The sequence below is a fragment of the Uloborus diversus genome, chromosome 9 (assembly GCF_026930045.1).
Source record: "Uloborus diversus isolate 005 chromosome 9, Udiv.v.3.1, whole genome shotgun sequence".
In the NCBI taxonomy this organism is placed as follows: Eukaryota; Metazoa; Arthropoda; class Arachnida; order Araneae; family Uloboridae; genus Uloborus; species Uloborus diversus.
Window position 1 is genome coordinate 108,707,057 of NC_072739.1, and position 8,311 is coordinate 108,715,367.

Below are 8,311 nucleotides of genomic sequence, written 5' to 3' on the forward strand. Positions count from 1 at the left end.
CCATTTTGTGTGAAAATATAGATATCGGACGTTTTTTAACATAAAAATGTACCTTACATTTCACTTTACATCATTTCATAACTTTCATGTTCAAAAATAGAGGCAAAAGCTCCTGATTTTTTCAGAAAGGAGAGGAGTTTAGCTTATATGCGGGTTCTTGATTTTTTCACCTCCGATATTCCTCCTTAAAAGTAGGGGGGGTTGACTTATACGCAAATATATACGGTAGGTCGAAAAAAAACTCTCCCAAATTAGTTGCTACATGTGAATACTTTTGTACCAAGTGTTGAAACTGATAATTTTATTTAAACATTTTTTTTTAGAAATTTCAGAGTGCTCTGCAACATTTACTTACCAAGCTATCCTTCTTAAAATTAGTGCTAAAATTAGTTTCGAACATTTAGTGTTTGCTTTTGCACAATCTTACTTTCTTAAGCCACGCCCCCCATTTCGTAAAGATTCTTCCATCAGTAATCTCTCCCATAAAACCAGCTTAGAGGCAGGGCTACGCCGTCCCTGTGTGCAAGTTCGTGCGGGGCACGACGGCGCCAGAGCCAAAAAGGCGCCGAGCTCTACGGGTCAAAAATTCTCAAATGAAAGGAAAATAAATTCGAATGAAAAATTAAAACGGAATTCTTCATTTTATCGAATGGAGGCAGTGAAATTATACTGTTCATTGAAGCAATTAATCCGTCTCGCTGAGAATCTAAGAGGAAAATTTAACTTGTTTGTCTAAACAAGCTATTCAAAAGCACTATCTTACACTGAAAACAAGTGACTTTAATTAATGCATACATTAATATTTTCCTTTTTAATTTGGAGCCGTGAATGCTAATTCGGTACGTCTGTATTACACAAGGTTGAGCATATGAGGAACAAGAAATTTGCTTATCCCCATTTCGGTTCTTGCGGTGAATATCTTGTATTATAATTTGTGCAATCTTAGTCTTTTTGTGATTTTTAATTTCGTTGTAATTCCACTGCTTCATATTATCATATATATATATAAAAATGGTAGGTTTGCATAGTTGTACTAAGATGTACATATTATTTATACATTGTAGACAATAATTTAGGTTAATCTTTTAGTTTCGAAAAGAGTTAACCATAATTACTCGATTCTCCTTCCTCCATTTATTTCTTTAGCTATTTGTGCACCACAAAAAAAAAAAAAAAAACCTTTGGGGAGACTATGTATTTGTTTTTGATCTTAAATTCAACCCCATTTGTAATGGTTCCATATTTTAGAATTTTTGATTTTACCGGAAATGTGGTTTTAGTTTCAGATTTTAAGGGGAAATATCCTCTACTTCCATTTAGAAATCTATTCAGTGCTCTGTTGTCACGTTTTGACAGGCTTTGAACACTTTGAATTTTCATTACTTATCAATTAGAGAGACATTTAGAGCGGAGTTAACTTTGACATTTAAAATATTTTCTTTTTTGAAAAACGCATTAGCATATCAAAGGCAGAGTTCGTCAAACCGGGAACAACCTGAAAAAGTCCACCCGTTTTTTTTTTTCGAGCAGGCATACTTGAAGAAACCCACTATCTTGGTAAAGTGGGTTTTTCATAGTTTTCCAAATTTTGAAACATTTTCTTCAGAAACAAACTAAATATTGATCAATGTAAAATCCAGAAATAGACATCTTGCTTTCTGGACAGTATATCAAATATTAGAAATTTAAGATGCATACTAGCAAGCTATAATTTTTTCGATCACATTTTAATACAGTCGAGCCCTCTTAATGGAATAGGCAATTTGCCAGGGAAAATAATTCTAATAAGCGGGATATTCCATTATCCGGGATAAAAATAACACACATCAACGGTGTAGTACATGGAAATTTTATTACATTAAGCGGGATATTCTATTATCCGATATTCCATTAAGCGGGCTCGACTGTATATATTTTTTTAATTGTTAGGGTAAAATGCTTTGATTAACTGGCAATCTCTTTTTTTAATGGCAGATCAATGCAAGGTTTCCAAGAGAAAAAGTCATTCCAAAAGCCAATTTCAATCTCCTCTCCCTTACATCCGCCCATACTCGAAATAATTTTGAGATATGAAGTAAAAACGTATACTGTGTTCCAAAATGAAAATTTACAGATTGTTTTTCTTTTAATAAATTATATACCAAACGTATTTTTTCCATATTACATTTGTCTACAAAACCTGATCCCAGGAGTTCACTATATTTTGCTTGAACGCTACTGCATAAAGGCGCTCAAAAGACATTTGCACGACGGCGCCGTTATGGCTTGGCGCGGCCCTACTTAGAGGTACTCGACTTTTTTCACTTTATGGAATCCTATTGAGCTGACTGCTTTCTTGAAGCAAAGCCTTGATCAAAGAGCAAAAAAGAAGGCTGTCAAAGTTTTAACCTACAAGTTTGCTGAGTGATTTTGCATCTTTATTTAATCACAATACAAAAATCTTCATAGGTAATGCATATCAGGGTAGCCAATGGCTTTTTTCTTGTTTTTTTCTTTCTCTAAAACATATTCTATGAGTAACAAACAAAAGTAACAACAAAAATATTTATTAATGGAACAAATCAGCTTCAAGAGTTTTGTTATACAGTGACAACCAAACCAAACATAGCGGCGCAACAGCCTATGAGGGCCAAGCCCTACCGTGCCCATCTCAGTTTTCCTGACCAAGGGCACTGGGGCAGATGTTCTTGTTAAGGGTTGTTCACTTATCTTCCATCCAGCACGTCCACACCGATTTTTTCCACTCGAAATAGGCTTTCTTTGCTGGTTGCCATGACAGCAAGCTATCTTGGACGGAACACCTTTCGACCAGAAGAACCTTCATATCTGATGCCGTTAAAAGTAGGACAGCATTTCACTGGTTTCCGCCAAACAGTGCATTCTTCTCTCTAGTTTGTGAATTCAGCCAGTTGTTTTAAAGAAGTCGCTTCCATGCACGTTATAAAGAACAGAAAAAAAATCCATAAGTGCACCCTAAGATAATATTGATTAAATACACTTTGAAAGATAAATTTGCATCCATGTTCAGGATGCAAAAAGATTGCTCATCCAGCACGCATCTAGCATTCAGTCTCTGGCACTAATTTGAATTTTGACATCTTGAATTCAATTTATGCTTTTCGCAATCACGATATGTGATTGTGAGAAGCATAACTTCCTTATTAGCATTAAAAATAAAGCTAATCACGAATTGTGATAGGACCCTACTCGTTGGGTTTTTTGTGTCTACAAATGGCTCCTATCGCAGTTCATGATTGCGAAAAACATAATTTGAACATAAGATGTTAAAATTCAAATTTATGCCAGGCCCTTAATGCTGAATGCTGTTTTTCTCTGAAGAGGATTGTGTAAAGAGGGTCAGGTTAAAATAAAGTCGCTTCCGATGGACAAGGTCAAGGAGCCATAGAAGTTACCTCAGTCATCCTAGGAGGATCATCCGCGCGTGGAGGCCGGTAGACCTCAAAGATACACCTACTATAGTACGGTCAAGTGAAAACAAAAATAATTGTGATTGCTCAAATAGGAATGGAATTCCAGCTCTCTTTTTAAAACTTTTTTTTTTCTGTTTTAAAGATAAAGTAAAATAAATCGTTGATAGCAATATTACATTGATTGTTCTAGTTGGAAGAGACGCTCTTCCGTCATCACATTCTGTAGCTTTTGCTGACATTTGAGAGCTCTATCTAGGGGCATTTTTTTGAGCTGTATAGCGAGACTCTCACAAAAGGCATCAAATTCACTTCGATCCTGTTTATTTTCTTCCGATGAGTCCTTCAACTGCTTTATTGCTTCATAAACCTCCGAAACGCAGTAATTGGGGGAACGCTTCCGCCCTTTTTTGCCATTTTGTAAGCTAACAATAATTGGAGTGTTCGTGGTTTCTGTCGAAGAATCTCCGCTTTTGTCTGGAGAGGCTGCCTCAGTGTCCCGAGAGTCTTCATTTGGCTGCTTATGTTGCTCCAAATGATGACTAGCATTTTTTGCTTTTGCAGAGGTGTCCTGTCCCGCTACATGTAACTCCTGAAACAAAGACTATTTTAAGCGGTAAGTTACCACCCTTAAATCAGGACTTAGGCAGAACTACATGCAATACACTGATGGCTCGGTTATCCCACCCAGAGACTGCAGTTTCGTCAGCCCTGGCTTAGGGATGATTACTTACTGTTTAATACCCAAGCTCTGCTTCAATTTACGAGTTGAACAGCACCGTGTGGACTCTCGCTGGTGAGACAAATTTACTTTATCTACCAGTTTGTTGGCCCTCTCAGCTTTAATAAGACGATATCTGTCTCTAGCTCCGTTATTCCCTATTCCAGACAGATGAGTCATAAACAAAGTCGAAACTGCAGTCTCTGGATGGGATTACCAGGCTGTCAATGCTTTGAATGAAGACTTTTTTCATCCAATACACTCTACTTGAATCGATCAATGTCTGACAGGCATTAAATACTCCAGGTCATGAATTCGAAGTAAATTCACTACATTAGTTAATATAAAGTGGGGGGAAAAAACAAGAAAACTTTCAGATAATCGACTGTTACTAAGACCAGGTGGAGGCCCCTAAGAGCACAGGCGCACCCCCTAAATATCGCTATGACCCCCCTAAAAAGAGAAAAATACCCCTTAAAACAACACCCTAAAATTTTCAATGGTGCAATCTGCGCCATGACCTTTCCTGGGTGGGCACCCCAGACTAAAAGGCAGTGCTGTCTGATCTTCCGTAACAAATAATCCACATTCCCTAAAATCGGCCTGAAGGGGAAAAAAAATCTTTTTTTAATCCGCGGATAATACGATGTCAAAAACGAAGTTGTTTTGATTTGACGTACAATTTTTGCAACTAAATTAAAAACGTGAAGAAGTAACAATACAGTGGTAGCGAAAATTATAAGGACGAAAGAAAAATCCCCAAATCTTGACTGCATTTGGTGGAAAGTTATGCATATTTTATGACTGGAAACTAATGATAAAAAATTAAAAAAAAAAAAAAAAAAAAACCCATTGAGTCGCAACTGTAGAATCAAGAGGAAAAATTGAAAATCCTTATACCATTTTAAATTATCCTTATAGGATTTAAAAAAAAAGCTTTATACCATTAAAAATCAATTTCAATTTTATTGGATCTTTCTTTTTGGGAGGGAAGCCTCTTCAACCAAACGAACTCGTCAAACATAAAACCGGAAAGAGGTTCCGCATGTAGACAACCTTTATTTAGCTAGGGATTTTGTAATGGTTTTGGGACTCCTGATTGGCCAGCAGACGCAAATGCGTCGACCATGTTTTTTTCCTTATCCACGCATGTGCACAAATTTTGTTCCTTAGACGTTCTGGTTAGCATTTTTAATCCCCCCCCTTTCGAATAATGTTTTAAAAGGTCTTATTCCGAAATAAAACAATAATTAACAAGCTATGAAGGAGATGGAGGATGTTTTAAATGTGGTAACCAAAATAGGCGGATTTACGGGGGTGCGCCGCACCCCCAAAATTTTTGGTTGGGTTTTGAAAAAAATTAGTTTAGTATATTTCACTCAGAAACGCAGTTGGGGGAAAAAATTCATAGCTGCTATACTAGTAAATTTACTTGAATCCAGTGTATCACCATACGTCGATGGTGCAAGAAAAACATAACTATGCTATTAAGAATTAAAGTAATTTTATCCATTTGGAAAAAAGAAAAAACCTAATAAATAATTTCATGCAAATAAAGAAACTTCTCAAACAATTTATTGTTCAGTGCTGTGTTATTGTATAGAATAATTGCATGTTCTGTAATTGGGTATTTATTCGTATATCAATACCAATTCTTCTATTTTGAAACAACAATGGCTAATGAAGTCAAAAAAAAAAAAAAAAAAATAATAATAAATAAATAAAAAAAACATGGCAATTGTAAGAAACTTTATCAATAAAATCTACACCGAAATCAACCGAAAACCAACATTTTTAAGGTAAATTTTCAAAAATTTTTGAAGGACTCCCGAACATTTTGCTGCAGTGGTGCATCCAGGGGGAAGGGGCACAAGACTGGTGACCCTCCCCACAAAATGCTGAGTAGATGTTTTTAAAAAAATATTCCTTATTATTAAAGAGAAGAAAAGATCTCATTTTGGAAAAACGCAGTTATTTTACGAAAAAAAAAAAAGAATGTTGGGAAAAAATCTTAATTTCTCTTTCAAAAAGAAATATTGACATTTAAATTTTTCAACTGCTTCAGATTATTGGCGGCGAATTGTGTGCCTCCTCCCCCCTCCTCGCACAATCCTCTTTCTTTCATATCTCCCCTCTCCCTTTTTTTTCCATTTTTTGTATTTCGTTTTCATTTTTTCTATTAGTCCTCAAAATTTTCCTTCTCCAAAGCCCTTTCTCCAGCCAAAGTTATTACAGAATACCTCAAATTTCATTCCTTGGGCTTCACTTTCGCAAAATCTCTAAGGAAGATCTTCTCACCTAAATACATCGAAAATCGTTTAAAATTGCGTTTTCGGAGCTTCAGTTTTGAAAAACTGCAGTGTCCCTAACGTTACCAAATATGGTCTTACACTCATGTGTTTAAGACTTTAATTTTGGAAAATATTCAAACAAGGGCCTCCGACCCCCTTTCTCTAATATCATCAAAGAGTGTTAATATTTTGGTTTTGAAAACTACTATTTCGAAACATTTAAGTGGGAGAATCCTTTTTTTAAATACCATGGAGTATTGCAGAACTTCATTTTTAGAACTCCGTTTTCCAAGGAAGAGCTCCAGAATACCCCGCCCGGTAACAGCATCAAAAATTGTCTTCCGTAGTATTTTTGAAACTTCAGTTATGAAAAGTTAAAGAGGTAGCGTGGGGGAGGGGAGGGGGTACGCACTTCTATCTGCTTTTCAAAAATCGATTGGAGACAGTCTATGAGTCGCATTCCTAACCCAAACTATAAATATGGACTATAATCACATTTATAAGACTAAAATTTCTAAAAATAGCCTTGGAACCAAACGTACCTTTCTTGCCCCTAAAATATCACCAAGAACTGTAAAACTGCGTTTTCAAAACTACTATTTAAAATTTTTTCTGGAGCGTGAATCCCATTCCAAACCAGTAGCTGGATTCACCCGTTGCTTCTATATCCAGTGGCGGATCACCGAATAGGCGCATGAGGCACTAGCTGGGGCCTCCAGCAAAGCAAGGGGCCTCGAAGCCGCGTCACTTCCTAAAAGATGGAAAGTCAAAATTTTGAGTGGAAAATGCTCAAAACTGCTGGAAATTGACAGTTAGTCATGGATTTTAGGCGCGGGTTGATTGCTTCCTATGGGGCCCCCTGCGCCTAAAGGGGCCCCAGGCTTCAGCTGTCTGTCTTCGTTTGAATTTTTCCGGGAAAAAAACTTTCTTTTGAGAATTTGCCATGGAAAGTCATAATTTTGAGTGGAAAATGCTCAAAACTCATGGAAATTGACAGTTAGTCATGGATTTCAGGCGCGGGTTGATTGCTCTCAATAGGGCCCCCCCTGCGTCTGAAGGAGCCCCAGGATTCAGCTGCCTTCGTTTGAATTTTTTTTTGGGAGAAAAAACTCTCTTTTGAGAATTTGCCAGGGAAAGTCATAATTTTGAGTGAAAAATGCTCAAAACCCATGGAATTGACAGTTAGTCATGGATTTTAGGCGCGGGCTGATTGCTCCCAATAATAGGGCCCCCTGCGTCTAAAGGGGCCCCAGACTTCAGCTGCCTTCGTTTGAATTTTCCTGGGACAAAAACTTTCTTTTGAGAATTTGACATGGAAAGTCAAAATTTTGAGTGGAAAATGCTCAAAAGTCCTGTAAATTGACAGTTTGTCATGGATTTTAAGCGCGGGCTGGTTGCTCCCAATAGGGCCCCCTGCGTCTAAAGAGCCCCCAGACTTCAGTTGTCTTCGTTTGGATTTTTCTGGAAGAAAAAAACTTTTTTTTTTTTGTGGATATGCCTTGGAAAATCATAATTTTGAGTGGAAAATGCTCAAAACTACTGTAAATTGACAATTAGTCATGGATTTTAGATGCTGGCTGATTGCCCCCAATAATTACCCCTGCATCTAAAGGGGCCCCAGGCTTTTGGTGGCTTTGTTTAAATTTTTCCAGAAGAGAAATTTTGGACATTTTTTTTTTTTTTTTGTATGTGTATACGGTTTAAAGTTTCAAAATATATATTTGTTTCTTTCCTCCGGAAAATTTCATCTAGCATATTTCGCACTGTACCGTAACTCAGCACTTTTTCTGAGATAGGAGAATTCCCGCTTTTTTCTTCAAGGTCGTATTTTGTCCCTGAGAAAGTGGGGTGTTAGATAAGAAGTAACAAAA